Source organism: Anser brachyrhynchus (genome assembly GCF_964034855.1).
Source record: "Anser brachyrhynchus genome assembly, chromosome: 6".
In the NCBI taxonomy this organism is placed as follows: domain Eukaryota; kingdom Metazoa; phylum Chordata; class Aves; order Anseriformes; family Anatidae; genus Anser; species Anser brachyrhynchus.
This window is the reverse complement of record NC_137700.1, coordinates 2,845,082-2,869,633: the sequence shown is the minus strand read 5'-3', so window position 1 is coordinate 2,869,633 and position 24,552 is coordinate 2,845,082. Positions and strand designations below refer to the sequence as shown.

Genomic DNA, 24,552 nt, shown 5'->3' with positions numbered 1-24,552 from the left:
AGTTAAAAGATAACTTACGCTCTAAGTCATGCAATACATAAAACTAATATCTAGCATTAAGACATAATTAGTTAATAATCTCACTCGCTACATTTGTAGCAATTCTCTCCATCCAGCTCTTCAGGTTTCACAAATAGTTCTAGAGCTCTGGTAACAGATGAAACCGCCTAGAGGAGCGAGAGAGAAGAGCGTAAAGTCACTGTAAATTCAAAATTCCAGAGACGCACTAGGAGTTTATAAGAGAACCTGACTAATACATACTTAAGCGATCTACTATGAGCACTGTCAAGAAGGAGGCAGAAAGAGCATGCTCAGCGTTTACCTCACCTGGAAGTCATTTTACTTTGAAACAAATCATTTTCCAGTAACGCAGACAGCATCTATAGTGTGCTTTGTCATCAATACTGGCAACAAATCCAGCAGTCTAACAATTAGATGTATATTGAGGTAGAACAACAAAGAAGTTTTGACAGTATCATAATTTGTGCAGACATAAAATTCTTTCCGCTTAAACCCAATGCAAATTTGGAGACTCTTTACATGGCTTCCATCAGCGCATTCCTCTATATTCTTAAACCTATAATAGCAGGGAAAAAAAGAAAAAGACAAAAAAAAAAAACAAAAAGGAGAAAAAAAGCAGGATTTTTACATAGTACATATTTTTACATATTACATAGTTTACATATCCCTCCACATGCTGTTCTGAATAATAGCCAAAATATTCATAGCCACTGTATTTGTTCTCCCCACACAGCTGAAAAAACAACATTTGAAACATATTTTTCAAAACATATTTTAATATCCAGCAGACTGTTCAGTCATCAAGCATTTAAAGACTGTTTTAGATAATCTCTAGATTAATCTAAAAGGAATCCCATAAACATGCTGCAGCCGCTTACCTTTAATATACTCGCTGGATGCGATGTTTCTTCCTTTCACCTGCACTGGAAGGCTTCCCTTCCTTGTGAGGTTGTTTACTGCCCTCACTTCTGCATTGCTCTCATAAAGAGCCATCTGGAGGATGGGATTCTTCCTTCTTCTCCCGGGTTTTCTTCTGGAAACGAGGATCTAAGTGTTCCAAGAAGCCTTTCACTTTCCTGATGTTTCTCCTTTTTCTTCTTTTTGTTACGCTTGCGATTGGCATTGTCAAAGTGGAGCGCAGAGAAATACAAATCATAAAGTCTGAAAGAAACATGCAAGTTAAAAAGAGAAAAAAAGATGTGGCACTTGTTGCATACAGGAAACTTTATTTATTTTACCACAGGCGATGATTTGCCGCATGTCAGCTATTTTGTGGTACTTTGTGCACATGTAACTTCCTTTAGATGCAGCAAACTTAAGCCCTCAGATTGAAGGACCATAGGTCCTGGTTGGTACACAGATCATTAACAATGGTTAGCTCTGGAATATGTGCAAGTAAAAAAAAAAAAATATTTTAACCTAATCCAGAATGGTGTGCAGATGTGATTCGAACTACGTGGTCCAAAGCTAGTGCTCTGACACAATTCAGCAATACCTTTCCTGTCTTCACTGATCAACCTAATGATCCCCAGTCATGATCCCCAGCCAGATTATGCTATCTAAATAACTCAGAAACTATGAAAAAAAACACAAAACATGAGAAGCACCCAGAAAAGAATTAGGAAAAAAAATGCTGATTAGGCTGGAATCCCTGCTTACTTGGAATCCTTCTCTCCCTGTTTATCTTCAGACTTCTTTTTCTTCTAGAACTTCTTATATTTTTTCATGTTTTCACCACCTAAAACCTCCTTTTCTACCTTTCTGCGTTGCCTTTCTATTTCACTTTCACTACCTTCTGCACGAGTATATTGTCTTTTTCTGTTTCCTTCTTTTGCCTTTTTCTGGCGACAGTTCTCCAAATGAGCTGACACAGGTGGAAGTGCATGTCTCTCACGCGAATGTTTTCCAGAATGTTGCTGAGCTACTGAGCAACGATGTGAGTCTGCTCTGGGTGTGCTAAAGTGATGTACATCTTCCTCTCTCAAGAGGGAACCGTGAGGCCATCTGCTTTTGTAATGATAACGCTTATGTGACCTGCTGGAGTAAGTCTGAGTCAATTTGTCAAAGTCTTTATCACCGTGAGAGAACTTTCTCTCTCTACTGTCTCCTGCTGCATGAGGTGAATAGTAATCCTTGTAATAGCTACATTTTTCCCATTTCCGTGGTTCATCTTGATAGTATCTTTCTCTGCTCCAACTTCTTTCCCCTTTGGAATGGTAATATCTAGCGCTATCTTGTTCTGATCTTCCTCTGCTTCGAGATCTGTACTTTGAATATTTTACTGGTCTTCTGCCATTATCAGGGCTGTTCCTTTCACTATGGGAAGATCTGTACCTGCTTCCCTCCCAATACTCCTGCTTGTGACGCTTTTGCTTAACAACTTCCACACTCCGAGAGCACCTTCTCTTGCTGGAATGACCATCTTTTTGACTCTCCTTCTCTTCAGTAGGAGAATGTTCCCTCTTTCTCTGGTAACGCTCTTTGTCAGATTTTTTAGTCTCGTCCTTTGTATCTTGGCATCTATCTGTAACAGCTAAGGAGGAAAGGTTTTTAGAACTACATTCACTGTCAGACTTTAGAGGGGAAGTTTGCCGCAATTTCTCACCAGTCTCAGAAGACTCTTTGATGTAGAAAACATTTTCTTCTGAAATCAGTTCATGTTCTTTTGATCTTCTTGGTTTCTCCTTGTCTCCACGGTCATCACATTGGTACTGTTCAAGGTATTCATCATTCTCAGTAGATTTCGGAGGTCCCGGGACACTGCACAAAATAAAAACACGTTTCCGTCTCCCTCCACCTGCTGCTCTGAGAAAAAAGGGGTGGGGGCGACGGGGGAACAGCCAATGTTTCTCCAGATAATGGAGAAAAATGGAAAAACATTCTATGAAGAAACACAAGTTCTCCGCGAGGCACCAGCCTGCATCAGAGTGCTATGCACAGTGTCGATCATTAGTTCTGTTCGCAACACTGGCCATACAGTACGGAATTCTACTGATTTAAATCCTTCCATTAAATAGTATTAGTAGACAGATAAAACCGCAATGAACTTCCATAAAATCTTGTCTTAATCAGACTGTGCTCATTTTACCTTCTTTCCTCTGACAAGCTGTTCAGCTGGCTGGCCGTGAGGGATTCCATGATGACTTCTCGAGGGACTGGAGGCATAGCTCCAGGCATCTGCAACTAAAACGCACAAGTCAGCAGACAGAAAAAATACCATTTGTGCTGAGGACTAGTCTTCTCAGAATTTCTACATTAAATGCTAAGCAAGATCGCTTTGTGTTGTATGCATTATCTACACTTCAAAGATAACGCCAACTCACCTCCCAAAATCTACTTTATGAAACTTAAGAATTTTTATCTCAGCTCAGCTTAAGCTGACAAGTTCTAATGTCAGCTCAGCTCTGCAAATTCTAATGGCATAGTATCACAAAGGGTTACGATCAAATTTGTGCTGTGTTTTCTCAGCATTTCGCCTGAATTAGGAACATGATAAACACTCCCGAATACATCGTGGGTGAGAAATTCTCGATGGAGCAAACTACTATGTTTCAAGCAATCCGTTTGTTTTAGAAAAGAACATCTCACAAGGTTTAACAGGTTCAACTTGGCAAGTGGAATCATCAAGTTTCAGTCCGTTTTCTTTAGATTCATGAACTAAACTAATAGCACCATTCAGTGAATCAGTGTTTGGCAGCTCATGCTGGGATCTTCCTTCATCAGCATTCTGACAGGAAGAATGGGAATTCTGCAATGTACGGACTACCTTTCCAACCAAAATTCCACATTGCATTGCAATTCCTTTTAAATAAGCCCTTTGACTCCTCCTCAGATTTTCCTGAAGATTCTGCACCGTAAGGGACTGTGTTATCAGAGCTGAGTTTAGGATTTCCATTCACCTTTGGCTCCACAAAAATTTCAGCAGAAACTCTTTTTTTTTTTTTTTGTATTTGTATTTGCTTCATTTGCTTTACCGAATTTGTGATTGTGGATGAAGGAACAGCCTTGTAGAGATCTTCATCCTCCACAGCACTGCTAAGACAGTCAGGCTGTGACACAGTCTGACGAGCAGGCAATTTATTGTGAATACTGATGGTGATCTTCTGGTTTTTTGACGTATCAGTAATTGAAGGCCTGGTAATCGCCTGTTCTTGAACACAGGCCATTGGTGGTGCTGAAGATGGCCTTTTTAGGGTGACACCAGTGGTATTTGCATCCTCTTTTATGGATCCATTTCCATTTAAACGACTTGAATTCTGTATTTAAAAAGAAGAAATTGCAAGACGGGTTAATGCAAACACTCCATTTAACATTTTTAAACATGTCATTCTCCTACTAAGTATTTCTACAAATGGTCTTAACACCTAAAAAGCAAAAAACACTGCCCTTAAAAGATAAATGCAAGTCCCATAAGTGTATTTAATTCCTGCTTTTGGTTTACTGCATATTGATATCAAATTAACATCATTTTTGAAAACCATCCAAACAACTTAACATTGCCTAAAGCTATTCCCAAATATATTTAGTTTCCCCTTTAAACATACCCCAAAAAGCCTGGAATAATTGTTCTGGTGCTCAGGAATAAGACAATTTGGTTTCCCTGTCTTAGCTAAAGTGACGTCGATAGGAAAAACAAGTCCTCTTTTAAATGATTCGAGGATTAGTACACTCTACTTAAATTGTCAAAGAGCGTAGCTCTCTGTGCTTTACAAAGCTGTCTAGGAGGTATAAACAATGGAGTCGCATGGCTGCGCAATTCAGCAGTAACCACTGTTTGAATGACTCTGGCTGTAGCATGAGGGCTGTGAAGACAGCTGCAGCGTGGGAAGGAAAACAAAACAAAGATGCCAAAAACCAAACAAAAAACCCCACACCAAACCCCAAACCCACTGTCCGTTTGGTGCCATTATCTGCCCTCCCGCTTCCCTAAATTACCTTAATCATATGAGGAGGAAGTCGTGGTCCCAGAAATCCAGCCTGCTTACTGTTAGCCCCCCGCTGACCAGGGGGGAATGAACAGGGATAAGACGGTGCTGCTAAGTAAAAAGCACGTTCTCCGAGCGTCAAATCATAGCGCCTTCAGAAAAGAGCAGTGATCTCAGTTTAGTTTTTCTTTCGGCCTACTCTTGGATTAAATCCCATCCTATAATTTTATAGGAACAGTTCATACGATATGGAAGCCTTCTCTACAGAAGACTTAGCCAAGACTACAAACTGAAAAGTAGGTAACAGTCTTCCTACTATGACTATCACTTTCAGAGCAATAATTCATTCTTACACCACAGATGGCCTTCATTTCTCTCCTTCTCTAAATTAGCCAGCTACAGATAACACATATACAGCAATTTACACAAGTGCTGCAGTTTAAGGCCAAGCAACAAAAGATAATAAATGACAGAGAATTTCAGGTTAGACAGAACTGAATTAGAGAAATAATCATCTTTTCCTGGGAGAGAAAGAAAAACACTTGCAAAAAGAAAAGTATCAATAACAGGAGAGTAAATCTCTTCTGAACACATTTGAATACTTGTTATTACCTGATATAAAAAAGTAAGTAAGCTTGCTGACCAAGAACTCTTTTAATGTCAGTACGGACTACTTTTGCATCATTCATCTGATACCAAAGTCCATTACCAGCCTGCAAATAAAGACAACGATATCTTCAGATGAATTGCATGTTTTCCAAATGAAATCACAGATAGCAATAAAATACACACGTGTCAAATAAACATATAATGAAATCTTTTTCCCTAGAAACAGTACTACTAGTAACACTTGAACTGGTTTGCCAGCACAACCTTTACCCTGTTAGAAATGATGTTGACTTCTACCTTTATGTAGCATACATAGTGTCCTGAGCGACAGTTGATACCATGATGCACCAGCACCGCATATAAGGCATAGATGAGTGGTTCTCCACTTGATTGAGACATGTAGGCTCGGAGGTCCAAATACTCAGGATATTTTACTTCCTAAAGAGAGACCAAGAAGATAGAAAAATTATATCAGAGTACTTCGCGGACTAGCCAGAGAAAAACACTTCCAAAAAACAGAGACTGGAATTATATGAATATATCTCTTGATTCACTAAAAATAAGTCTTCCCATAAGCAACGTTTAATACTAGAAGTTGCAGACAACTGTTTTCTGATGAATTAGCCTTCTCAGAGGAAAGTATATGCTTCTTGTCAAGCAGGAACTTTACTGATATTAAGAGAAAGAATAAGCCATAGTCGTTAGTCTACAATTATTGTCTGAAAATATTAACAACTTTCAGCTTTGGGGGATGTCCCATTACATGATGACAAAGTTGCATTACAGCGGGAAATATACCTTGTTGATCTTTCCACCTGTGAAATCTGCAAATCTTTTCAGTGATATTGTGAGAACGTTGGAAGAACGGTGTATGGTAAATCTCTTGGATGCAGGAACCATCTTTTTACACCTTAAAAACAAGCAGAGACAAGTGTTTGAAAGCATCATCTTTTTTGCCCCCAAAACAAACTCGTTTTAATGTCTCATGCATGCTTATGCTATTTGAATGATATTTACTTGCATCATATGTTTGGTTTTTTCTTTTCATAAACCCATGCACTGCATGTCACGTTTGTTAATACAGAGAAGAAGGTAAGTTTTACCAACAACTCAGAGCACAGCGGGAACAGGAATCTCTCACGAAAGCGTATTACCAGGGAGTTATAAAATATAAACAAAAAATAGTAAAAATGAGTTATATATAAGACTAATAACAGTTATCAGCAATGGAAAAAGTACTGTACATGTGCAAGGCCTTTCCTTTTAAGCTCACAAAAAGACGGAAAATTCTGGCTTTAAGTGTGACTGAACCGATCACACCTCAAAGAGCACATTAAGGAAGGACCATGCAATTCAGATGTGAGGTGCTATTACAGTTCTTTCTCTTCCTCAGACATCAGTTATGAGATCCTGAATACGCTGCATGTTGCTTTCTAGGATCCGCAGGCCAAGACGAACCTGGGATTAAATTGCTTTAATAACCTATTGGACGCTCTTGATTCGACACCCTAATTTCCTTAGTATCCAACAACAAGAAGTGGATACTGCATTTTTCATTTAGAGGGGTCAGGCATGAATTCTACAGAACTGAGCCGGGCACTCTGTGCTTTTCTGAGGGGACGTTTGACTAACAGCTTGTTTTGCCAAACCATCTTATGCAAATGTTCAATTGTTTCTCACATACGTAGAAACATCTTACATATTGATCAGCACAGAGAGCGCCTGAACTCAACAGGCTTTCCCTGTGCACGGGTTAGGCTTAAGGGAGCTCATTTCGGACATTAGTCCACATCGACAGGTTTCACAGTTCAAGAGCTGTGCAAGACGCTGTTTAGTGAGCCAGCACAGGCTGCTAACATTCATTACCACAGAGCCAGCTCACATTCCCTGACACTCAATCTAACTTTGTTTCACAGTGAACGCTAGGACCTGTAGGAACCTGCTGCTGCCTTCCACTCCAAATCATTCTCCATAGCTCCTTGCTTCAGCTCACCACTACTAGAAAATGAAGCAACAACAACAACAACAATGCTGCGTCTCCTTATTTCTAAATGAAGTTAAAGGATAACTTACGCTCTAAGTCATGTAATATATAAAACTAATATCTAGTATTAAGACATAATTAGTAATAATCTTACTCGCTACATTTATAGCAATTCTCTCCATCCAGCTCTTCAGGTTTCACAAATAGTTCTAGAGCTCTGGTAACAGATGAAACCGCCTAGAGGAGCGAGAGAGAAGAGCGTAAAGTCACTGTAAATTCAAAATTCCAGAGACGCACTAGGAGTTTATAAGAGAACCTGACTAACACATACTTAAGCGATCTACTATGAGCACTGTCAAGAAGGAGGCAGAAAGAGCATGCTCAGCGTTTACCTCACCTGGAAGTCATTCTACTTTGAAACAAATCATTTTCCAGTAACGCAGACAGCATCTATAGTGTGCTTTGTCATCAATACTGGCAACAAATCCAACAGTCTAACAATTAGACGTATATTGAGGTAGAACAACAAAGAAGTGTGACAGTATTATACTTTGCGCAGCAATAAAATTCTTTCCCCTTAAACCCAATGCAGACGTGGAGACTATTTACAGGGGTTCCACAGAAGGACAAAGTCCAATCCACTTTCTAACCACCACCAAGCTCTTATATTTTAACATTGTACGTGGTTTGGTTTTTTAAGTTAAACAAGTTTAATTTAGAAAGTTATACATGTACTTAAACATCATGAATTATATTTACAAAACCTCCTACCTTTACATCCAAAGTGATATCAAGAAATGCCTCATACGTATCCGAAACTGCTTTGCAATTCAAGCACTTCACTGGAAGCAAAATATAAATGCTTAACAACACGTGAAGGAGACTAACTGTCCACATTCAAGTTGTCGATAGATACTACTTCAGACAAACTACAGACTGCTTTACTACCGACAAAAGACACAGATCAGTTCTAAGGACAGGAATATTTTTAAAAGTACCTCTTGATCTTAGAAATCCTCCAAATATTTGATGAATGATGGTGGTAGCTTGAGAAGATCTGTCCAATCTGGAAATAAATTATAATCAGACCTCAGAAGATTTAAGGCACACAGTTAACTCTTCAAAGAGTTTTATGAAAACCAAGGATGACCTAGACTTTCAGTTTTGATAGTAAATAAAGGCCTAAAAGGTGCTAGAGAACGTATAAAAGTGAATTTGTTTATGCTTACTTGGTGCTTCCATTCAAGCACGCTTCCTGCATAGCATCAACAGTATAGCGCAAGAACTCGTGTGCGTCTTCTTGACTGCCAAAACGGAAATGTTGTCCTATTCCTAAATAAGAAGATGATAGTATTCACCTCATTTAAAAATGAAGTAATTCTCCTGTTTCTAAAATCTCTCTTCTTTACAGTGTTAAAACCATTTATACACATCAAATAATTATTTGAAGATTACAAGATGCTGAAAAAGAAACACATCTGAAGCCACTTACGACTGAGATTATTGATAACACGCGTAGGCTCGATGGCATCAACAGTGCAACGCAGGGCCTGGTTAATGTGAGTCTCCATCGTGCACATCATGCAAAAATCTTGTTCACGACCTGAAGAGTGAAAGAAGAAAGCATCCCAGTCTAGCGAAACAGACATAACTACAAACAAACATATAAGTAACATTTAAACTATAGATACAATATCCACTCTCCTTGTCCCAACAGTCTCCTAACATTTCATTTCACACAACTTTATAGAATAAAAATATCCATTAAGCCTGTATTCAAGTGCATTTTGTGATGAGAAATCTAAAAGACTACTGCAAAGTCACGTTTGTAAAGGCTGACAGGAATGTGAACTCCACAGGTTGCAAAATGTATGAGGAAAGAATATTTGACCTTGATGATACAGCATTAAGAGAGCGTGGGTTATTTTCAGCACAGTGCTGTCAGGTGAGCTTCATGATACAGAGCTACGAGTCCTTTGGGAAAAAGGAAAAATTACAGTAATGTATGTAATAGTACTTCTGCCCTCCTTTTTTCAACAGGATTCTCAACTGAAACGATTTCTATATACAGGAAGAAAACAGTTAAATTTCTAGGTATCGATACAAAGATACCAGCCTAAAAAGCATACAGGTTTAGTACAACATTTACTTTATAGTACAACATTTTATTTAGGACAAAATCAGTCTAGATTTTAATACAGTCCCACAAAAAAATCTAGTCGTGTTCATAACAGCTCATATTGCTTTCTAGGTTTTTTTTTTTTTTTTTTTTTTTTTTAATTGGTTCAACAACGAACAGACCATTTATTGTAGTGCATTATGGAACCTCGGCTGTGCAGACTAAAGACCTATGATGCCAACATCCTAAATTTTATTGCCTTTCTAGCAGCAGGAAGCCCAAATAGCCCAAATGCCAAATGTTCATTAAATGCATTACTGTCCAATGCACTTCATTATTCCCATGAAGCAAGAAAAGATCCTTTTAAAAAAACAAACAAACAAACAAACAAAAAAAACACATGGTGCATTAAACGCACTCCATATGCTATTCCGAGCCCACTGCTAATACAATGCTCAAAGCCAGCGTCTACAGGTAAAATCAGGCAAGTAAGTTTGTCTCACAGAATCACTGCTGTTCTTTCACCTTCACAGCTATCCAACAGATTTAAAATACTGTTAGAAAGTACTCACATGACTGGCTGTGCTCAAGAGAAAGCATGTAATTGGCAAGTGGGGGGGTGTAGGTCAAACACTGTAGAGTAGCATTAAGAAAACACGTGTTGCCAAGATTGTACAGGCCAACTCCAACACTTTGTGTTTCTTGCCAATCCATACGTATCTTCTCAGGTGGAAAAAGAATCCTTTGTGGCGGAGCAATTCCATCATTAACAACTGCAAGAAAGTTATATTTAAAAAGAGATTTTGTTTGTTTGTTTCTAAGAAAGGTATTAAGTATATATAGGTATAGTGAATATATAAAGTATATATAGGCATAGTAAAAATACTATTCTGCGGGAGCACCTAGAGGAACTAGCTACAATCCAAAACAGAAAAACTTATTGCAGACACCTTTAATACCGCCATATTCAAATTGGCTGGTCAACACAACGTTTTGGGAAAAAAAAGTTTAGTCAACCATTTTAATTTCTTCCTTATTATATGCTTTTTTCCTTATTATAACTTCAGCCACAAACTTAGACTTGAAATTATATGGTAATAAATGCAAGGACAATGTAAAAACAAATAACTAGGAATGACGGTACCCCTACAAATATCAGATCTTTTCCTGAGCAATCTTAACATTCAAAAACCTGTGAATAATGGAACCTGTGAATAGCAACAATCAAACACTTTTCTTTGCAAAACAGAAAAGATATGGATGAATCAGTGCATTACAAAATGCTCCCCACATTTCTCTGTCGACTGTAAATATATCAAAATTAATTTCTGTAACGTCAGTCACTTCAGTTGCCTTAGGAGAATCGCTTTGGAAGTCTTTATTCACAGTAGTCCTGTTCTCTATCAGTGCAACAAGCAAGAACTACCACTTTCTACTTTTGTTTTGAAGAAAACGGAGGCAGGATAAAGCGCACACTTACTTAGATCTCTTTGGGCAAAAGGCTTAGATTTTTCAGAGGATCTACAATAAATAGCACCTCCACATCCTTGGGCCACAGAGACTTGGCTTGAATCTTCTGCAGGTGGTATCCGGCCCCAGTTTGCGGTGCGTGACATCAGTTTTTTAGTACTCGGTTTCTTGGATTTGCCAGACCGCCTTGAAGATGGCTTTTTAGACTTTGAAGATTTGGGCTTGTTAACTATGGTCATTGTTCTCATCTGCGACAGAGACAAATGTTCTGGCTGACGTAAGAATACCAAGAAGCATTCCAAGAAGAAAAGAGTAGTAGAAGTCCTGTCACTTAATCTCAAAGAAACGGCCTTGAAGAACTAAATTGCTGGTATGAATGATTTAAAAGGAATCCCCAAACTAAACACACAAAGGAAAAATTTCCATCAAAACTCTATCAGTATTACTTTTAGCTTCTGCAGAACTAGTGGCTGATGCCATTTCTTTCACTTTCGTAGGATTTTAATCCATTACAACTCTGGAGTCTTTTTAATATAAAAATGCAAATGACATTCTCTGAGGGGAATCAGTTATTTATTGCATTTTTGGAGCTTTGCAATTATCTATTAATTATTACCTATTATCTAATAGATAATGGTTGCGATTTATATATAATTGTTGCTCACGCTAGTAATGGAGCACTATTACTTTACTGCCTGCGCTTTTCTGCTTCGTGTGCACAAAGGTACCTGCATTTCGCTGCTACTTTACTTCTGTCTTTCCAGGGCTCACCCTCTACCTCACTGTCTACTGCACCAGTCATGATGGCTTGGTTGTGATTCTATAATGAGCCTAGCTTTTGAATACACTTTTTCTGGGCGTCACTTTGTGATAGCAAGTTAATTTGTGAGGGCTTATCACCTATGACCTGCTTCTCAGTAGGTACACGTTTGGCCTCTGTTAAGCAGAGAGTCAATCACAGCTTAAGATTTTGTCCAAGATGCCATTCACGAAACTGAGTTTAACCTTGACAGAACTGAGTTTAACCTTTAAACCTGAAGCTCCGTTAAAGAATAAAGCAGCACCCAAGCCAGGAAATAGAAGTTAATCGTCACTTTACCCTGAAACGCACGTAAAGCCGGTGAGCTATTCTGTGCTGGCAGGATTGCTGCCGGGATGGCCGACGAGGCGGCGGGCACAGGGGGCCACAGGACCTGCTCCCCGGGGCCACAGGTCCTGTCACAGGGGGCTGCCGGGGGTCTCCAGGCGCCGGGAACAGCGGCAACAGCGGGGACAGAGGGGACAGCAGCGACAGCAGCCGCCACCTCAGCCGAGGCCGTCTCCACAACTGCCACAACGGCCTCGGAACGCCGCCCAACTCGGAGCTCCAGCGTGACGCCTTTTCAACCTGGCCGCGGTGCTCACGGCTAAAAGCAGAGCGTTTCCTCCGGCGTGTCTTTACTGTCGGTGCCGGACCGGCCCTCACCCCGAGCTCTCCCTGCCGGGACGGCTTTGCGGTTGGGGTTTCCCTCCCGCCGCCGCCGCGGGCAGGCCCCGCGCGCAAGCTGTCCGCGCTGGGGAGCGGCATGTCGCCCGCGGCGAGAGCCCGAGGGCGCGACACGAAAAAGCCCCGACACGAAAAAGCCCCGACGTGCGGGCGAGGCGGCGGGGAGACGGCTCTGAGGGAGCGGCCGCTTCGCCCCGCCGTCCTCCTCCCCTCCCGGGCCGCCCCGCCGAGCCCCGTGCGCCTCAGGTGCTGCCCTGAGAGGGCGCTCGGGCACTGGGACAGCTGCCCAGGGCAGTGGTCGTGGCACCGAGCCTGACGGGGGTCCAGAAGTGTTTGAACAATGCTCTCAGACATAGGCTCTGCTTTTGGGGTGGTCCTGTGTGGAGCCAGGAGTTGGACTCGCTCATTATTGTGAGCCCTTTCCACCTTGGGATGTTCTCTGATTCTAGGTCAGCAATCCATTATCTGATGAGAGGTGTGGAGTCATTCGAAGGGAAGAGAGACCAAAACACTTCTGGTTTCCAGAAGCGGGTATTTGGTAACCAAACCGATGATTCCTTTTCTTCTAGAGCGAGTAGCAGCAGGGATCCGCTTTACAATATGCTGGCAACAAGGAAACGAAGAATTGCAAACAAGACGTAGGACTTGAGCAGCAGCTTGTATACATGCATCAGCTTATAAATGAGCACACAGCTGAGCGATAATGCAAAAATTGGACAAACTAAGAGAAGACGTTAACTGTAAATTTTATAGGTATACACTTTACTATGACGTAAGAACTGGGCAAGACCTTTCAGGGAAAAGAGCTGTTGGCATGTAATTTGAAGTAAGCTTCAAATCCCAGAGGATGATTTTGTTGGAACTTTATTCAGCTGAAAACGTGGAAGCCTTGTTTCTGCTTGTGTTAGTTACAGCTCCAGTTTACTTTGGTTGGGAGGGAAGGCATTCCAGGCTGATGTGCTGTACCTGTTCCTTCAGCTCGTTGTCCATAAACGGAGGAGCAAATGAAATTCTTTGAATCTCCATTAAATGCAGCACTACAAAGCGGAGTAGAGGGCGATTTGGCACTTAATTTTTCTGTAAGCAGAAAACCCAACAGAATCTCCACAACAGTTTTCAAATCTTGTCCTGCAGTAAATGACCAGCTGAGTGAAGCTTGCATTTAGAGTATGTGCTCCTACGTTAGAGGGAAATAGCTTTTCCTCTTCAGAAGTGCAACTGAGTGGTGAACTGGCAGCTACGTAGGGAACTAGTTGTACCAAAGGGTTTGTGTTGAAGGCACAGAAAAATATGCAGGTCCCAACAGTAAAGGATTGTCTGTAGGCATCACACTGAGTACAGATGTTGTCCGCGAGTTCGTGCCCAGTGCACCGCGCCAATAAGCACCCAGAGTCGGAATGCACACCAAGGTCTTTTAATTACATAATTAATTACAGAACTCTGCAGAGTCAGGTACTTGGCTATCTTTCGCAAAGCAAGCACACCTCTGACTCGAATCACCGTCATTCATACACAGGAAACTTGTGAAAACTCTCTCTTTGGCTCCTTTTGATTGGTTATTACAGCTCACCTAACTTTTCTCTACTGAGCTTGCGCATTACAGAGGAACACCGGGGGGGGGGGGGGGGGTACAGGAGGAGGGGGACACACACCGAATCCCACATTAGCAAGGATTATCATTTTGACAGGTGTGATTTCTAATGTGTTAATGACCCTTAATGAGCAAAAGGTTACTACAGGCCAGTCTGGAGCTGGTTTTCTCCTTCTTGTTTTTTCCCTTTTATCCCTTCTCTTCCTTGCTTCTGCTAGCTCAAGGCTACCTGTCTCTCTCCTTCCTTATTTTCTCAGCTAAAAGACTACACAAGCTACAGGCCTCCCTATTTTCTTCAAGGTTTCCTTGCTTTTCTCCCAGCTTTGGGACTACACAGGTGTGCTTTGATATTTGCCAGTATAGCTAAAACTCATGCCAGTCTGCTCACGCACAATAAGCAGTAAGAGTTAAGGACTGGTTTCATCTGCTTTTTACATAGTAACATCCTCCTTATGTTTTAGATATGCTGTAGTTAAAGCTTAAAGTAGTTCAAGTAGTTAAGTTAAAGGAGTAAAGTTACTCCTTGTGGAGTAATTGCCTTAAGTGACTAGGCATTATAAGCACCCCTCCATCCCAAAAGCTACCCGCCTCCAAGGGGCAACCACCCCTCACTGAGCACATCCTCTGAATTTCTCGGAGCCTGTACCTTTAAACGCAAGCGAGGTAATTTCTACCAATCACAACCAAGATACGCATGACTGGAGTCACTCAAGCTCCACCTAAAAGATAGAAAATAATATAAATTGGCTTAAGAGAAAGGGAATGTTGGGGAAGATACTGTCACGAAGGATACCTTCTGACATCAGTCGACAGGCTGAGCCTCTCACCCCTCCCCCCCCCCGCCCACTGGGATGCTGCGAGGTAAGATCTGAACGCTTGGTTATACCAGGCGTCTCCACGGAAACTTAGAAATCTCTAGCGTCTTTATGCTTTTTAACATCTTAATACCTAGGCCGTGTACCTGTGCATTTCATGCATGCTAGCTTGCTTTTGCAGACAGTGAATTTATCACTGGCAATCCAAAGGACCTGTGTATCTGTTGCCGTAATAAACTGCACTTAATTGCATTGTTCCTGGCCGTGACAGTTCTCCTTGAACGCGACTAGAGCGAGGGCGTGCTGCGTTGTTGGTGGATCCGTGGCCGTGATAGTTCAGTACCCTGAAGCCGACCGGACCCGTAACGGTCAATCGGCTACACCCCTTAATGCGACACTACTAAAGGAAGAAGATGACAGGGCTTGCATTAGGCACGAGTTGCATTAGGCTTTGCATGTGAAAACATCCCCAAATAATTTCACATGGATTTAACGTTTTTAAAGGGAAAAAAACAGGAAGGTGTAGTCTTTCTGTAAGCTACAGCCCTAGATAGTTAAGGCATCAGCATTCATTCCTTTGCTTGACAACAAACTATGAACATACAGAAGAGTTAAATATTTTCATTGCATTCTTAAAGGCGATTTTTCAGACTTGTGCTTCAGTTGTTGGAGTTGAAGAAATCGGTAGACGCCCTTACTTTTACGTTAAGACCAAAATCTTTATCTAAGATTGTGTTATCTAACACAACTAAACTCCCACCCCCACATGTCTTTTTGGAACTTCTGAAAGATCTTTCTGCAGTCCCACTCTGATGGTCTTTCAGTTGTTGAACCTGAGCTGTGCCTACCGCACCAACGAATGCTTTCATGACACAGTATTTTGTCAAAGCAGTTTTGCTTCTTGGAGCTACAGAAGCAGCTCTGGCTACATGATAGGGAACTGTGCTGCACTGGCAAAAACAGACTTACTTACAGACTTAACACCACTTGCTAACTTGATCTATTTCAAATCTCATTTTAACTTTAAAGAGCAATCAGTTTTGTGGTTCCTGTCTTACTAAGTTGCCTTGTTTTGCATGGAAGGTCAGCCTGTGAATGTTTTGCTTTATTGCATGCTTCAAAAAAAGGCTGAGAGGAAGAGACTGGAGGAACCTTTTCTATTCTATAGACTTTCCCCCACGAATGTGGAATTGCAGGCTACTTGGATGAATGTTCGAATGTAAGGGAGCAAGCCTCAGCCAAAGGAGGTAGAATCCTTGCTTAAGAGGAAGTAGCAGTGTGGGGACATCTTTGCTTAATGGGAGCCGTTTAAACTCTTCATAGAAACTCAATAAGCTCTACATCTTATGTTTGGAAAGCAGTATGGTTACGCAGCTGCTAACCTAATGACTTGAGTCTTCTGCTCTACAACCACGTTTTGTTTTCAAGCAGTGCATACATCAGTTTAGGCTTTGGACAAGCAGATTTGTAATGCAAATAGTGATAAACCAGAATCAGTGCTACTGACGAGTGTAATGGTGAAATGCAGCAAATCAAGTGTTCCTGGAGAACTGTGAGATTACAAAACCAATAAGCCATGAAGCACTTTTTTTTTTTTTTTTTAATCAATTCTTATATGCTGAAATAACACCTTCAAGAAAATCTGTTTATCCAGCCAGGCGACGGTGTCTACCTGTAAGCACAAAGGAAACGCCTTGAGAGTTCGTTTGCTGTATTTGAAGTTCTTATACCCTGCAGAAATAATTATTTAGAGTAACATGTAACTGAGGAGATCGTAGCAGGAAGTATATTATTTCTAGCATTAAATTGCTGCCCCGTTGCCAGTGCAATCTAGGGAGAGAACTGTATATAATAGTTAAACTCCCCTGGACTGACTTAAATTTTAAAATATTCTGACAAAGTAAGCTCTAAATCACTTGACATTTTGAACAGTTTTAAACGGGTACAAAACCGAAGCTTTATAAACCAAGCAGCATTTATAATGCTTCATATATAAAAACAATGCCTATTTTTAAGATTTGTTACATATCTATGTAGATACGCTTGCTGGAAAAGCCAGGTCTGTTGTAGACCAAATGCTGCAGATTAAGACTTGTGGCTTACCAGTTCCATTTCTGTATTTTCTTGGAAAATGTTTCGAGTTAGAGTTTAAATATAAAATGTAAATACTGTACAGATATATATTGAAATAAGTATTTCTTGGTGTACACAGGTGATTTGCATGACAAATACTCTGTATCGATCATTGTTAAAAACGCAATGTTCTGTGTAAATCCACTGCGTATTAATCTTTTCATTTATCATCAAGAGCTGTTACTTAAGCCTGGACATTCTCAAAAATAAAGTGTGAAACTATATACCATTGTGTAGCTCCTCCTTTATCAAGAGTACATGCAAGATAATTGCTCCTTTTTTTTTTCTTTCTAGAGGATGATTCAATTTTATAGCATGGATTATAACCGCTCTTGCAAGTGACCTTCTTTTAAGCACAACAGTTTAAATGATCAGGTTACAGAGAAAACCCTTTCACTGCAAAATAGATTCAATAAAGACTTGTGGCTTACCAGTTTCATTTCAAAACCCAAGGTGTTGGGTTTGATGGAAAAATGGTTGGTTTGGATGGTAAAAAGGTCGTCCGTTTTGATGGTAGGTTTAGTCTGAGTATTGAAGGCTTCCATCAGTAAGCTCTGCATCTGAAAGACAAAGGGAAGAAATGTCATTCCCTGTTGTGATACTCAACATGGAACTGTCTGGCTCAGTGGTTTTCTTTCTAAAGAGAGAAGTCACAAGCCTGCACACAGCTTGATCTGCTCTCTGACTACAGGGCTGAACTGACTGGAGAAGGCAGCTTCCAAAGCCCTCCCATTAAACTGACTGCATTTCAGTTCCATGCTAAAATTGGTCAACTGTACAGAATATTAGGACAAAGCTACCTGTTTTGATAGCAAACGGTAGACCTTAGGTAAGTTGCATTCATTTGAAGGTTTGACTGGACGGCATCCTTGTTTTACTAGTGATCTTGTGGTCAAGCTGACCAAATCCTAGCCACAGAACAGAAGCGTTCAGAAACTGGCTAGAGAGAGCACTTATTAGAGAGAGCAGGAATTTAACTGCTTTAACGCTGCTCTTTCTCTCACGTATCTGGAATTTCCTTAAATCACAAATTATCACTAGCTATCCTTGTTAATTTATTCAAAGTAACATGAGTCCAGGTGAAAAGGCACACTCTAACAAGTCCTCAGTTGTTCCTAGTCTGCTCCTAGCTTACTTGAGAGGTTCAATACAGTAAGAAATAAATAAATAAATAAATAACCTGCTGAAGTGGCCTTTTTTCAGATTAGATTCCACCATTCAGAAAATCCTGCTTAAGAGATGTTTTTTCTTTTCTTTGAAAGACTGACCTTCCCCCACATGAAACTAATTAATATCTTTAGGCTTGATGAAATACATGAATTCCTCAATTTACCAAAATTGCTTTGCACAGCCCTCCCATCCTGCTTATGTTGCAAGCAGCGTATCTAAGTGGGGTACTGTTGGGGTACATCTCTTTCACTCATGTAGCCCAGTGATCCCAATGCCCTGGACTTGTGTAATGTGTGCAAGACATTTACTTTCTCCCTATACTTTTGACTGGTTTAGAATAAGCGAGTTCGCCATCTGCTGGCCAGAGAATTCACCGAAGCCCAAAGAGCATTAGAGCAGACGCATTTTCTTCTGTGCTATTCCTGATTTATCAGCTAGAAGAGACACAGTTTAGTACAATCAGGATTCTTTTGACATTAGTAGCATAAAAAGTCTATTTTTGCAACACTGGTATTTGAAAGACCTCCGTTCAGTCCCTAATTTTGTTCTTGATAATGGGACAGATTGTATTAATGTTTGCAAGAATGTGTGAACAACCAGCCTCCCCTCCATGTCGTATTTTAAGATTAAAACTTGTGGTCGTCCCTGTCTCAAAACACAGTCATGCTTTGCAACAATCGCACTCCCTCTTTAGCTTGAAGGAACTTGTCAGTGCCAGAATCTACTGACTATGGCAATTTACTTCATCATCCAAACCGGGCAGAATTTTTGAAAACCTCTTGCAAGATTTCACTTCTCCAAACATTATGTAGAAGACATTCAGCTGTAAAGCAAGAAGATGAAGTCCTTTGTTTCCTATGCCAGAATGACATTTTCAACACTGAACAGGATTGTCACCGACCGTTAACTGGTTGTTAAGTTGTGGCTAGGTATAAAATGTAGAAAATGTTTAAAAATAAAACTTGCCTTTGGATAGTGAACTGTCTTCTTCGGGGATTACTTCAGTTACCTGTAAGAGGAAAACAGATGATTTGGGGGGGTTGTTTGTTTTTAAGAACGGGTGCAGTCTTGCCAGTAATTTAGCTGGTATTTTTCAAAGTGACCTCTTAGAAACTTTACAGCACTGTTGAATCAACATGTCTCTAACCCTACAATTAAATAATGCTAAAAGATGCAGCAATTTATCTTCCTGCAAGTGCTTATTAAGATATCTGAGTAACTGCGACCGTGGCTTCATCACAGATATATATATATATATATTTAATACTACACACTTCTGCTCAGAAAGAAAATCACGGAAAATGTAAAATTTCATTTGAGATGCTGAATTTGTTGCAGTGTGAGATCTTCTTCATCACATGATTCTATTCGTAATTAAACCATATTATCTACTGAGAGACCAAGATTACGACAAGAACAGCACAGAGTTCAGCATGAAGCCGATCAGGAGCTCAAGTTTGTACTTATTTTTTTGTAAGGAGATGTACCAAGCTGGCTTTTTTATTGTTTCATCAGCACATTTCTAAGCCTATACGAGCAGGGGAAAAAAAAAAAAAAACAAAAAAAACCCAAGTAGAACAATTGCAGGGCTCCTCAGTTTACAGCATGAGGTCGCTTTTTCCAGGTGAAAAGCGGAGCCATAAGTGGCAGTACACTAAAGCCCTGGCACGTGGAGATCCGAGAGGAGAGCTGTTTGGCCCTCCTTTTCACTCCTGGGAACCACATACCTCAAAACCCACAGACTATGGGATATATCTCAGAGAAATCTTGGGAAAGGAGAGCATGAAGAGCATGTTTGTAAATTTATTTCTCCCTGGGCTTCTTCTGCTTCTCCAAGAAATACTTGTTTGAATATAACTTTGGCAGCAGTACTTATGCTGTTTTGCACCTACCACATTTAAAACTCCTACAAAAAACTGAAAAGTTAGACTGAAAAGCATCTCTTTCCGTTCTACTTTGTAAAGCTGCATGTTTTCCTCATGCAAAACAACAGGGGAATGGAAGCTAGAAAAGGAAATGCTGAATGTAAAACAAAACAAAACAAACCTCAGCCCTCCAGGACAAAAGCCGATAACTAAGTGCTTTCTAACATGCTGATTAGGTTTCAAGAGGATACCGCTTTAAATAAGTGTAATTGTCTGTCCATAGGCAGAAGCTGAATAATGGCAGGATGAATATCTATACTTAATTTTTTGTTACTGTCTTCCTGTAGCACACAGGGACTTGTTACGTTTAGGGAAAATGCTAACCTAATGGAGGGTTTAAACCATAAGCTAGTTTGTTATACCAAAATGACTGAGAGAACAAAGCATAAAGTGTTTTCAGATTTCTAGTACACCTTGATTGCTATCCATTAAACTTAAGACAGGTTAAACAAAGCACAGGAAATAAGAGAACTCCTAGTCCCACAACTGGCAAATTGTGCGCACACTTTCCATTCCTGAGAAAATAATACACAAACCTGAAAAATGCATTTAACTGAGAAAACGAAGACATCCTTGTCCTATTGGAAGACTAAGGTGACAGCTCTTGGGCTCAGTGATTTTCAGATAAGCTCCAGTCTTCAACTTGCAGACACCAGTGACAGCTCCTTTTTTTGCATTGAAAGGGAAAATGTTTCAACAACACACTGAAAACATACTTAAGGGACAAGAAACAAAATCAAGACTGCAGTGAGAAGGAAAACAGAAAAACAATACTGGGAAAAAAAAAAAAAAGAGAAAAGAGAAAAGACCTTGGTCTTTGTATCGACCAACGAGATAAGCCTTACACATTTTTAAGTTTATTTTTGACGATTGATTGATGCGTTACCAGATATTAAGTACTAATCAAGAGCAAATATTAACACTAGTAAGAATAAATCCGATCCACCAGCCCTTATTCAAAATACATCAATTTCTAATTTGGAGACAACGTCTCTCTGACAAGGAAGTAGAAAAGCTGTAAATACCGATATAGTTTCCTCTCCCGATGTTCCATATACATACCGACGCTGTTCCTACACCTACACTCTGAGCATAAATTTATGTTGACATGAGTATCGGGTGTTATTTCTCTCTCTGTTTGCCTTGAGAGACTCTCCTCCTGTCCACTGAAAAGTAAACTCAAGATTCCAGATCAGTTAAGACAGTTGCTAGCCCCCCATTCAGAGTTCTGCAGCAGCACTGTTCAGATTTTTCAGCAGTCTCTTTACAAAATGACCACTTATAAGTGTACAAAAACACTTATCACCTAGCTTCTCAGTAGGTACACGTTTGGCCTCTCTTAAGCAGAGAGTCAATCACAGCTTAAGATTTTATACAAGATCCCATTTTCAAGTTTGGGGTTATTTCAGAAAATCTTTTTGCCTAGAAACAGTACTACTAGTAACACTTGAACTGGTTTGCCAGCACAACCTTTTACCGTGTTAGAAATGATGTTGACTTCTACCTTCATGTAGCATACATAGTGTCCTGTGCGACAGTTGATTCCATGATGCACCAGCACCGCATATAAGGCGTAGAGGAGTGGTTCTCCACTTGACTGAGACATGTAGGCTCGGAGGTCCAAATACTCAGGATATTTTACCTCCTAAAGAGAGACCAAGAAGATAGAAAAATTATATCAGAGTACTTCGCGGACTAGCCAGAGAAAAACACTTCCAAAAAACAGAGACTGGAATTATATGAATATATTTCTTGATTCACTAAAAATAAGTCTTCCCATAAGCAATGTTTAATACTAGAAGTTGCAGACAACTGTTTCCTGATGAATTAGCCTTCTCAGAGGAAAGTATATGCTTCTTGTCAAGCAGGAACTTTACTGATATTAAGAGAAAAATGAAAAAAAGAGAAAATGAAAATAAAAGCAGACCATTTCTCTATATTCTTAAGGTATATTCTTAATATACCTTGTTGATCTTTCCACCTGTGAAATCTGCAAATCTTTTCAGTGATATTGTGAGAACGTTGGAAGAACGGTGTATGGTAAATCTCTTGGATGCAGGAACCATCTTTTTACACCTTAAAAACAAGCAGAGACAAGTGTTTGAAAGCATCTTCTTTTTCGCCCCCAAAACAAACTCCTTTTAATGTCTCACGCATGCTTATGCTATTTGAATGATATTTACTTGCATCATGTGTTTGGTTTTTTCTTTTCATAAACCCATGCACTGCATGTCACGTTTGTTAATACAGAGAAGAAGGTAAGTTTTACCAACAACTCAGAGCACAGCGGGAACAGGAATCTCTCACGAAAGCGTATTACCAGGGAGTTATAAAATATAAACAAAAAATAGTAAAAATGAGTTATATATAAGACTAATAACAGTTATCAGCAATGGAAAAAGTACCGTACATGTGCAAGGCCTTTCCTTTTAAGCTCACAAAAAGACAGAAAATTCTGGCTTTAAGTGTGACTGAACCGATCACACCTCAAAGAGCACGTTAAGGAAGGACCATGCAATTCAGATGTGAGGTGCTATTACAGTTCTTTCTCTTCCTCAGACATCACTTATGAGAATCCTGAATACGCTGCATGTTGCTTTCTAGGATCCGCAGGCTAAGACGAACCTGGGATTAAATTGCTTTAATAACCTATTGGACGCTCTTGATTCGACACCTTAATTTCCTTAGTATCCAACAACAAGAAGTGGATACTGCATTTTTCATTTAGAGGGGTCAGGCATGAATCCTACAGAACTGAGCCGGGCACTCTGTGCTTTTCTGAGGGGATGTTTGACTAACAGCTTGTTTTGCCAAACCATCTTATGCAAATGTTCAATTGTTTCTCACATACGTAGAAACATCTTACATATTGATCAGCACAGAGAGCGCCTGAACTCAATAGGCTTTCCCTGTGCACGGGTTAGGCTTAAGGGAGCTCATTTCGGACATTAGTCCACATCGACAGGTTTCACAGTTCAAGAGCTGTGCAAGACGCTGTTTAGTGAGCCAGCACAGGCTGCTAACATTCATTACCACAGAGCCAGCTCACATTCCCTGACACTCAATCTAACTTTGTTTCACAGTGAACGCTAGGACCTGCAGCAACCTGCTGCTGCCTTCCACTCCAAATCATTCTCCACAGCTCCTTGCTTCAGCTCACCACTACTTACTGGGCATGTCTTTTCACTTCTGCCAATATGAATATTTCAGCATGCAGCTACACGCCTAGGAAGCTTGACAAGCCATGGTGCAGACAATGCTACGAGAAAAGTCCAATATCAGCTAATAGCCACTCTTCTTAGATTTCCAAAACAGATGTAACGTTTTCAAGTTTGGGATTATTTCCGTGCACCAGTTGTTTAAACAAAATGAAGCAACAACAACAACAACGAAGCTGCGTCTCCTTATTTCTAAATGAAGTTAAAAGATAACTTATGCTCTAAGTCATGCAATACATAAAACTAATATCTAGCATTAAGACATAATTAGTTAATAATCTCACTCGCTACATTTGTAGCAATTCTCTCCATCCAGCTCTTCAGGTTTCACAAATAGTTCTAGAGCTCTGGTAACAGATGAAACCGCCTAGAGGAGCGAGAGAGAAGAGCGTAAAGTCACTGTAAATTCAAAATTCCAGAGACGCACTAGGAGTTTATAAGAGAACCTGACTAATACATACTTAAGCGATCTACTATGAGCACTGTCAAGAAGGAGGCAGAAAGAGCATGCTCAGCGTTTACCTCACCTGGAAGTCATTTTACTTTGAAACAAATCATTTTCCAGTAACGCAGACAGCATCTATAGTGTGCTTTGTCATCAATACTGGCAACAAATCCAGCAGTCTAACAATTAGATGTATATTGAGGTAGAACAACAAAGAAGTTTTGACAGTATCATAATTTGTGCAGACATAAAATTCTTTCCGCTTAAACCCAATGCAAATTTGGAGACTCTTTACATGGCTTCCATCAGCGCATTCCTCTATATTCTTAAACCTATAATAGCAGGGAAAAAAAGAAAAAGACAAAAAAAAAAAAACAAAAAGGAGAAAAAAAGCAGGATTTTTACATAGTACATATTTTTACATATTACATAGTTTACATATCCCTCCACATGCTGTTCTGAATAATAGCCAAAATATTCATAGCCACTGTATTTGTTCTCCCCACACAGCTGAAAAAACAACATTTGAAACATATTTTTCAAAACATATTTTAATATCCAGCAGACTGTTCAGTCATCAAGCATTTAAAGACTGTTTTAGATAATCTCTAGATTAATCTAAAAGGAATCCCATAAACATG

General features: G+C 40.1%; 1 pseudogene across 1 annotated transcript; it reads right to left on the bottom strand.

Annotated features, from left to right (window-relative positions):
• Window positions 1-421: 421 nt before the first annotated feature.
• Window positions 422-11,367, bottom strand: LOC308197528 (ubiquitin carboxyl-terminal hydrolase 42-like; annotated as a pseudogene). Its single transcript has 15 exons — window positions 11,139-11,367; window positions 10,231-10,431; window positions 9,032-9,142; window positions 8,769-8,871; window positions 8,538-8,605; window positions 8,311-8,381; window positions 7,694-7,776; window positions 6,354-6,465; window positions 5,853-5,993; window positions 5,559-5,659; window positions 4,957-5,098; window positions 3,569-4,277; window positions 3,110-3,198; window positions 1,681-2,781; window positions 422-1,182 (listed from the first exon to the last, which is right to left on the bottom strand). The product of its transcript is annotated as a ubiquitin carboxyl-terminal hydrolase 42-like (transcript).
• Window positions 11,368-24,552: the final 13,185 nt, after the last annotated feature.